Genomic DNA, 9778 nt, shown 5'->3' with positions numbered 1-9778 from the left:
GCTGTGGAAGCCCCAGCTTCGCTCCCCAGAGCACCCTGCCCGAGCCTGCTCTGTGTGACCTTGTTCCCAGCAGCCACCTGGCCCTGTGCAGACAGACAGGGCCAGCTGCGGGGGTCGGCGGGGGCGGGGGCAAGAACCAGCCAACCTCATCAGGGATCCCTTGGAAAACTGATTGCCACATTAAACGGGGTGGGTGAAGGAGGAGGGAAGGCCCCTGGGCGGGGGGCTGGAGGTGGGGCGCAGGCAGGGTTAACCCATCATTTGGGACTCTGGCCTCATGAGAGGCCTTAGTGCATGTCCGACCTTTCCTTGGGGCCTCGCACCTTGCCACAGACCCCCAAATAAGACCAGCCAGGTGGCCCCCTCCAGCAGCTCAGCTAGATTCAGGGCTGCTAGGGCAGGAAGGGCCCAGCCCAGAGGCCTCCTGCAGGGAGCCCCATGATCGGTGCTGAGTGAGCGATGCCTGGAACGGCAGAGAATCCAGTCCCCAAAGCCACGTTGGTCCAAAGCATCAGTTCCTAGAGGAGCTGGGAAAATGGGACTTTTGCCTCATGGATTTTTTTCACAGGAAAAAGTAACCCTAGTGAAAACAGCCCTGTCCCACAGGAATTGCTGACACGAAGCCAGAGTGCTTTTTCATGTGGGCTTCCAATTCGTGGTATGTGTTTGTGTGTGTCTTACGGGAGCACCCTCGAGCTGCAGTCCTGGGGCAGGAGCCTGGTGCTGTACAAATATAGCAGTACGTTGGGTTGGTTTTGGAACCAAATAAACAGTTTGAGCACCTGGGGAAGCTCCTGCTCACTCACCCCACACCCACGCAAGTGAGTGCTTGCTGCCGGGCCAGACTGCCTCAGAGCATCCCTCTCAACAGGTGTGGTGTCAGCGCAGCCATCCCACCTCAAGTGTTCATCAACTGAGATCAGCTTCAAAACCAGGTTTTTCACCATGCAAAATGCCGGAGGCTGCTTATTTGCCTGCTGCCTCTGCAGCTTTTGTGGGGTTGCGTCCCCACAACTTGTCTCACTGACTGCAAAGGGCAAGAATCTGACTTAGGGATGCCAAGATCCTGCCGCAATCACAGGATGCCAGAAGCTGGGGCTCAGTGGAAACTCTCAAACAGGATGAGAGCTGACAGCACTGCAGGGATGGGGCATGGAGCCAGCATTCTTGGGTGGGGGCATGGCCACTGGCTACACCCAGGTTCCTGGACCTCTTTGACCCATGCAGGCATCAGGGCAATTGGGGATGATTTTGCGTCTTTGGCAACTGGGTGGATGTCACTGGGGAAGCAGCTTCCCAGGGCCCAGCCAGCCAGCTTGAGGCTAGAGGGCTCCTGGGGTTTTCTTCTGGCCATGGGAGAAGGCTGGGTGGGGACTGGGGGCCTGAATTGCAGCCCAGGGCTCTGGGTGGGTGGCTGGCTTCTCATAACCCCTCTGCCTCGGAGGGAGGGGGAGCGCTGTGTTGGTTGGGGGGAGGAGAGTCAGAGACGGCCACCCCCCACCACAGAGGGGACTTCACCTCCTCCAGGGGCCTGAGCTGGAGCACGAAGGGGCTCAGCTCACAGGGCCCTGGGCCCCTCACTGGGTCTGGAACACAGCACCCCTGGCCCACGGATGTGCCCTGGGTTGAGGCTAGCACCCCGGGTTGAGGCTAGCACCCCACGTGTGGGACATGGGGCGGGGTTAGTGTGCCCCAGAGGCTTCTTGCCAAAGGGTCTGCTGGTCTTTGCAACCAGCTCTCACCGCAGACCTGACAAACTCACTGCTCCAAACACGCCATACTGGCCGTTTTGCCAGAAGGAGGAACATGAGAGGCATCTGCAGGAGGCGCCTGACTTGTCAAGAGTCACAATCCTTGTGCGCCATGTGCCCCACAGAGCCAACAAAGACTGTGTTGCTATTGCCAGTGTGCGTGCGGGGCTTGCGGTGCGACTCAGCCACCGGGGGTGGGGGTGTCCCAGCGGTGAAGCAGTCACTGACCCCCGACCCGCATTAGCCAGGCAGTGCCGGATTCTAGTCTTCCCTGGCCACAGCCCAGCCCAGTTGCTGGAAAACCAGCAAAGACCAGTGCCGATCAGCACAGCCAGTGGGAGGTGGCCCAGCCCTCCGGAGAGCGCCCTGGTTGGGAGCAAAGACAATCGAGTCTCAGGGTAGCAGAGGCCGTCGGTGCACAGTCATTGAGGGAACCTCTGGAGGGAGCTTCCATGAACATCTGGCTCCTGGACCTTGGGCGTGGCAGGGAACCCTGCTGTTAGCTAGACGGGGGTGCTGCAGAGATGGGTGGAGCTTTGCTCTGGGTTGTAACCAGGTGTTCCCATCACTTCTCATCATTCCCATAAACTTGCATATGGTTTGTTCCAAGAGCACCTGGTTTGCGGGAATGCTGGGGCCCATGGCTCCTGTGGGGCAGAGGCTCTGGGATGGCTACGAGCAGCCCGTGGGAGGCTGCATGGCACAGGGGAGCAATGCAAAGCGACGCGGGAACTGGGGGGCACCTACCGTTACCCTGCGAGGCGAGCTCAGGGCTGCTGTAGCCCAGAGAGAGCAGGAGTGGCTGGCAGGCTGGTGGGGCCAGGAGCTGTGTGGCTGCTGGGCAGGGGTACCAAGGGGGTCTCAGAGTCCTGGTACCCCAAGAATCATCACAGTTAGTGCCTCTTGTACCGGCCATGGGGATCACAAGGGGTCAGTGCCCACTCTATGGGGTGGGTTTAGGGTCCCATGTGCAGGTTGCAGGGGCTCAGCGTCCCGTAGGCAGGACACGGGGCTGTAACTGGCTCCTTAGCGGATGCAGGCCCACATGGAGTGGTGTCCCAGCCGGCAGGCAGGGCTGGGCCCCAGGGAGGAGACAGAGCTGCCCCAGGGAGGAGACAGAGGGGGGCATGGGTGGTGCCCTGGGCCCATTCCCCAGGAGTGTGGGGGGTGGGGGTGGAGCCATGGAGCAGTAGTACCATGGGGGGCAGTGCCATGGTGTGGGACAGGGGGTTGGTGCTGGGGGGTTCAGTGCCTGGGGTCTGCTCCCCGGTGTGGCGCTGGCAGCTGCGGCCAGGGCTGGGGTGGTGGAAATCTCTGCGCTAGGATCCCTAATCCGGGGGCAGCAGCTGCTCCCCCTCCCCCGGCCAGGCTGTTTATTTTCAGCGCACGGAGCCCAGCAGGTCCCTTATAGGGTAACAGAGCGTGGCCCAGCCCCACAACTCCTTCAAGACAGATGAGGGGGGCAAGGTCCCTGAGCAGCCCCTGCACACACCCGTGTGCCAGGGGACAGCGCTTGCACTAGTGTCACCGACATGCTCCCCCAAGGCACTACCGGCCTCTTCCATGGGTGTGAACTCACCACTGACACTGACACTGACATGGGGGGGGTGGCACACAATGCAGCCTCCTCTGCACCATACACGGCCTCTCCTCAGACACAGCGATGATGGGGGATCAGAGCTCCCAGCTCCCCCGGCCACCTCAATACGCCCCCAATGCCCCCAGCCCCCTCCGATCCACCCAGCCCCCCATACACCCAGCCCCCTCCAATCTCCCCAGCCCCCAACGCACCCAGCTCCCCTGATCCAGGCAGCTCCCCACACACCCAGCTCCCCCATGCCTCCAGCCCCCAACACACAGAGCTCCTCCTATACACCCAGCCCCCATGCACCCAGCCCCCCACTCAATACATCGACCCAACACACCCAGCTCCCTGCACCCACCCATCCCACAATACACAGAGCTCCCCCCATCCACCCAGCCCCGAATGCACCCAACTTCCCCATACACCCAGCCCCCAACACACCCAGCTCCCCTATGTACCCAGCCCCCCATCTCAATACACCACTCCAATGCAAACAGCTCCCTGCACGAATCCATCCCCAAGCACCAAGAGCTCCCCAATCCACCCAGCCCCGAATGTACCCAACTCCCCATGCACCAGGCCCCCAATGCATACAGTTCCCCCATCCACCCAGCTCCCCCATCCACCCATCCCCCAATGCCCCCAGCTCCCCGATCCACCCAGCCCCCAATGCACCCATCTCCCTCCAAACCACCCATCCCACAATGCACTCAGCTCCCCACCAGCTCAATACACTGCCCCAACACACCCAGCTCCCCCAATGCACCCACCCAGCTCCCCCATCCACCCATCCCCCAATGCCCCCAGCTCCCCCAATCCACTCAGCCCCCAAGGCACCCAGCCCCCCACCTCATTACACTGCCCCAATGGACCCAGGTCCCCCCCCAACACACCCAGCTCCCCCACCTCAATACATCTCCCCAACGCACCCAGCCCCCCACGCATCCTGCTCCCCAATCCACCCAGCCCCCAACAAACCCAGCTTCCCCATGCACCTAGCTCCCAACAAACTCAGCTGCCCCATACACCCAGCGCCCAATTCACCCAGCTCCCTGATTCACCCAGCTCCCCTATTCACCCAGTTCCCCCTGTGCACCCACCCCAGTGCACCCAGCTCCTCCATCCCCAACCTCAAAGCGCCCTGGCCCCAGCCCTCCCTCCAGCACAGTCACATGCAGGATGGACCCTCGTTGTGTCCCATGGAGCCTGCTCCTCCTAGTGCCATTCCCTCTCCCCCATGTCAGGGAATCCCCTCTTGTCCTTTACGCTCTCCCCTCCCCCCTTGCTGGGATTCCCTGTCCCTGAGACCTGGAGCAGCCTCAGATCACCGCCCCCACCCCCACCCCGGGGGGGTGTGTGGGCAGGGAGCAGACCAGGTCAGCTGAGGCCCCCAGCGTAAGGGGTGAGAGTATGAGAACCGTCCCCATTTCAGGGAAGGGGGAGACTGGCTCCTTTAAACCAGTCACCCTGGTTCAAAGTCAGACATGGGTGCACCTCAGAAGCCAGGACTCCTGGGTTCTTCCACCAGATCTGGGAGGGGAGTGGGGGACTGGGGGAAAGGAGCCTTGGTTCTATTCCGTGCTGTGCCCCAGGTCTCCGTGTGATCAGCCCCTTCACAGCTCTGGGTCTCAGTTTCCTTTTACTCAGTGCTTACCTTCCTCCTCCCCACCCCCCACATCCAGCTGTCTGTCATTCTCTTCAGCACCTGGCCCACGGGGCTGTGATCCCAGCTGCAGCAGCCGGGGTGGGGGCAACCCGTCTGCTTCAGAGACCCCCAGCACCAAGAGGGCCTGGAGTTTGATGCCATCTGTGTGTGTGTGTGTGTGTGAGAGAGAGAGAGAGAGAGAGAGAGAGAGAAACAGCTGTGGGGAGCCAGCCCACCCCCCAACCCTGCAGAGCTGAGGGTCACAGGCCCCACTCTGACCACCCCCAGCACGATTCTTCCCCCATCCCCGCCCCCAGCCTGTTCCCCTGTGGGCGCTGACATGGCCAAACAGCAAAGGTTGTGAGGGTAACTGGAGCTGGGACAGGCAGCAGCTGCTGCTCGAATTACACTTCTCTTCCCGGCCTCGGGGGGAGGGGGAGCAAGTCTGAGGGCTCAGGCTCTCTGCAGACTCTGGCAGCGTTGCTGCATTGGTCCCTCAGAGCAGCTCCCCAGTTGTCCCAGTGCAATCAGCAGACTCAGACTTGACTCTGGATTCAACTGGTGTGACTGAGACCAGAATCTGCACCCCCATTCACAGCAAGGCGCGTGGCCAGAGCTGGACAGGGCTGCGTGGGGGGCAGGGGATTGTGGGGGGCAGGGCTCTGTGCTGCTGCACTGTCTCTGGGAAGACTCAGAGGCTTTGAAAATGGGGTCAGAGATGGAAATGCCTCACTAGGTTGGAAGATTAATGTTCCCCAACTCCTCTGGGAGCCAGGACTCCTGGGTTCTGTCCCCAGCTCTGGGAGGGGAGTGGGGGGTCTAGTCGTTGGTGCGGGGGAAGGGGGGCTTTGAGGCAGGACTCCTTGGTTCTATCCCTTGCTCTGGAGGGGGCAGGTGCTGAGACGAGACCCTCAGCAACTGTGCCACCCCGGTCACTGAGTACATGGATCTGTGGTGGGGACAAGCCACCCCAATCCTCAAGAAGCAGAAGCCGTAAATTAACTTTCCTGCCAACACCCAATAAATCAGCCTCCAACACCACCCTCCCCTTCGAATATCCCAGCTGGGGCCAGTCACCTCAGGACAGGACAGGGAGCAGCCAGTCAGGGGGCCACAGGGGTGGGGCAGACTGGGATTGCAGTTCCCTTGGGGACAGGGACGTGGGGGGCTGGGGGCAATGAGGACTGGTTCAGCAGGGATCCATGGGGTGGGGAGCAGGGCCCTGACTCACTGGCAGCCCAACCCCCAGGCTGCTGCTGGAGAGGAGTATGGGTGCAATGGGGTCCCCATGGAACATGCCGCATCTCCCCGCCCCCCCAGGGGCTGATAAATGCCCCATTAACAACCAGGGCCCAGACACAGGGATCCCACTGGGCCAGCTCAAGACTGCAGGCCAGGACCCCCTCAGCCCTTGCTCTTCCCCTCCCCCGGCCAGAATCCATCCCCAGCCTGTGCCCCTCCCCACAGGCCAGGATCCCCCATCCTGTGCCCCTCCCCGGCAGCCCGTGCCCTAGTTCCCCACTGCCAGGTCCCCACTGCCCCACACACGATTCCCGGAGCCGCCCGGCCCGAGCCCTGTCTACGCTGCTGCGGCCCAGTGGGGCTGAGCCGGCTCAGGACCGATCCCGTTACTGCTGCTGACTGCGCCCCAGCCCAGCCAGAGGCAGGTTTTACCCTTTGGTGGGGCCCGCCCTCCGGCCCAGCGTTCCGAGCGGGGAAATGGGGTCGGGGCGCGGGGGCGCCAATTTTTCCCGGGCCCCCCAAGCGGCCCATTTCCCCATTGGCCCAGTGGCTAATCCTCCACTGCCTCCAGCCCTCAGCCACTGCCCGGCCCCACTGAGCCTCCAGCCCCCAGCCCCTTTACCCTGCCCCATCCCAGCCGCCAGCCCCACTGAGCCTCCAGCCCCCAGCCCCTTTACCCTGCCCCATCCCAGCCGCCAGCCCCACTGAGCCTCCAGCCCCCAGCCCCTTTACCCTGCCCCCATCCCAGCCGCCAGCCCCACTGAGCCTCCAGCCCGCAGCCCTGTTACTCTGCCCCCATCCCAGCTGCCAGCCCCACTGAGCCTCCGGCCCCCAGCCCTGTTACCCTGCCCCCATCCCAGCCCCACTACCCCAGCACCATCCCAGCTCTCAGTCCCACTGAGACCCCAGCCCCACTACCTGCCCCCAGCCCCACCCCCAGCCACTTTGTCCTTCATCCAACCCAGTCCTAAGCCCGACTGAGCCTCCAGCCCCCAGCCCTGTTACCCTGCCCCTATCCCAGCCGCCAGCCCCACTGAGCCTCCAGCCCCCAGCCCCTTTACCCTGCCCCCATCCCAGCCCCACTACCCCGGCGCCATCCCAGCTCTCAGCCCCACTGAGACTCCAGCCCCACTACCTGCCCCCAGCCCAGCCCCCAGCCACATTGTCCTTCATCCAACCCAGCCCTAAGCCCGACTTAGCCTCCAGCCCCCAGGCTCATTGCCCTGCCCCCATCCCATCCCCTATCCCACTGAGCCTCCAGCCCACTACCTGCCCCCAACCCACTGGAGCCCCACTGAACCCCCAGCCCTCACCCCATTACCCTGCCCCCATCCCAGCCCCACTACCCCAGCGCCATGCCAGCCCTCAGCCCCACTGCCCTGCCCCCAGCCCCACTGAGCCTCCAGCCCCCAGCCCCATTACCCTGCCCCCATCCCAGCCCCACTACCCTGGAGCCATCCCAGCTCTCAGCCCCACTGCCCTGCTCCACTGCGCCTCTAGCCCCCAGGCCCATTGCCCTGCCCCCATCCCTGCCCCCAGCCCCACTGAGCCTCCAGCCCTCAGCCCCATTACCCAGTCCAGCCCCCAGCCCCACTGAGTCTCCAGCCCCATTACCCTGCCCCCAGCCCAGCCCCCAGCCCCATTGCCCTGCCCCTATCCCAGCCCCCAGCCCCACTGAGCCTCCAGCCCCATAGCTTTGCTCCCCCTGCCCCAGCCCCACTACCCTGTCCCCCAGCCCACCTCCCCTGTCACCTCACCACCTCATTTCCTAATGCCCTGCTCTGCCCCACAACAGCATCCCTGACCCCAGGCCATTTGCCGTGCCCTGGTTCTGACCCCATCTCCCCGAGCATCCATGCCCCTGATGTGATGAAGTGGGAATGTTCTTAATGTTTTCTCTGAATATTGGGTGGGTGCCTCAGTTTCCCCCTATGCCTCTCTTAAGGATCCAGGTGGTGGGATTGGGGGTGTGATTGTTGTAGAGCCCTAGAGGGCCACTGTGATGATGTCGGCACAGAGACTGACCGACACCCTGTTTCCTGGCAACTGATGGCCTGGGCCCCTCCTCTGCAAAGGTGCCAACGGAAGGTGTTGGAGAACAAAGAGATCAGGTGGCCTCCTGGCCCGGGAGAGAGACACAGGCCAGAGAAGGGGCTGGAGAGTTTCAGTTTGGAGCTGGCTGGGGAAAGCGAGGGAGGCTCGGACCCGGGGTCTGGCCTCCCTGGCTCCAAGATGGACCCCAGCTGAGGGATCCTGTTCTCTGCACTTACAAGCTCTGTGTTAGACCGTGTCCCTGTCATCTAATAAACCTCTGTTTTACTGGCTGGCTGAGAGTCACATCTGACTGTGGAGTTGGGGGGCAGGGCCCTCTGGCTGCCCCAGGACCCCGCCTGGGCGGACTCGCTGTGGGAAGCGCATAGTGGGGCAGGGGATGCTGAATGCTCCGAGGTCAGACCCAGGAAGGTGGAAGCCGTGTGAGCTTCTTGCCCTGGCGACAATCTGCTCCCAGAGAGGAGGCTCCCCCAGAGTCGTGCCCAGCTCCATGGGGAGCAGTTCCAGAGCATCGCCCGGTGACTCCGTGACAACTGGTGGAAGCGGTGGGATGTACTGCACCCCGTGAATGGTGCTTCTTGCAGTAAGTGACTGGGGAGCAGTAAAATTAATGGGGATTAACGAGGACCAGGCATGCTGAAGGCTCAGAGAGGGACAGTTTCACGGGGCGAAGAAGCTACACTTAACCCCTGGGAGTATGTGACCAGTGAGAGGGACTGTTGCAGTAATGGGGTCCCCCTGGGGACTGTGGTGAGCAGTCTAAGGGGCAGAGGAGTCTGTGGCTTGATCTTGGGAGAGAGGTGGTGACCTGGAGAAGGGCTGGCACACTAGGGGTTCCTCCTGGAAACCGTGGGGAGCTGAGAACACACAGGCCTGTGAGTCCACAACAACTTGGGAACAGCGAGGTGATGGCCTATCTCCGTCTCCTTAAGAAGGACATTGTAACCCTGTGCAGAAAGAGAGGGTTGAGCATTGGAAAGTTCACCAAAGCACAGTTAATCGTGCAGCTGGAGGATGATGACCCTCTAAGGAGCAGATTCCTGACCCAGATGGGGATACAAGAGGATCTGGGAGCAGCTGGAGAGGTAGCCAGGCATCCCCAAGACTCCTGTCCCTGACCAGACAGGGGTCTCCATGATCGGTTTCCCCATCAGGGGATCGGAGACGGCCGGGATTGGAGCTGAGTCCAAAGGAGAGAGAGGACCGTGAGAGACAGCGAGAGCCTGAACAAGAGCAGCAGCAGCAGCATGAACTGGCGGTGGTGGAGTGGAGAGGCCTAGGGGACCCCCCAGGGGTGAGTGGGGTTAGACCCCGGGGCGCCAGTTCCACAGGGAACCTCGAGACTAAATTGCTGCCCCTGGTTAAGGACGCCCACCTCACTGCCTTTGAGCAGTCTGGCGATTTGAACCAGGGGGATCCTGCGGAAAAGCCCTGGTGTCTAGCTCCCTTGCTGGGTCCCAAGGCCGTAGACTCCGTCAGCCTGATGGATGGGGTGGTGCAACC

This window comes from Chelonia mydas, chromosome 6, assembly GCF_015237465.2.
Source record: "Chelonia mydas isolate rCheMyd1 chromosome 6, rCheMyd1.pri.v2, whole genome shotgun sequence".
Taxonomy (NCBI): Eukaryota; Metazoa; Chordata; order Testudines; family Cheloniidae; genus Chelonia; species Chelonia mydas.
Note: the sequence above shows the minus strand (reverse complement) of the source record.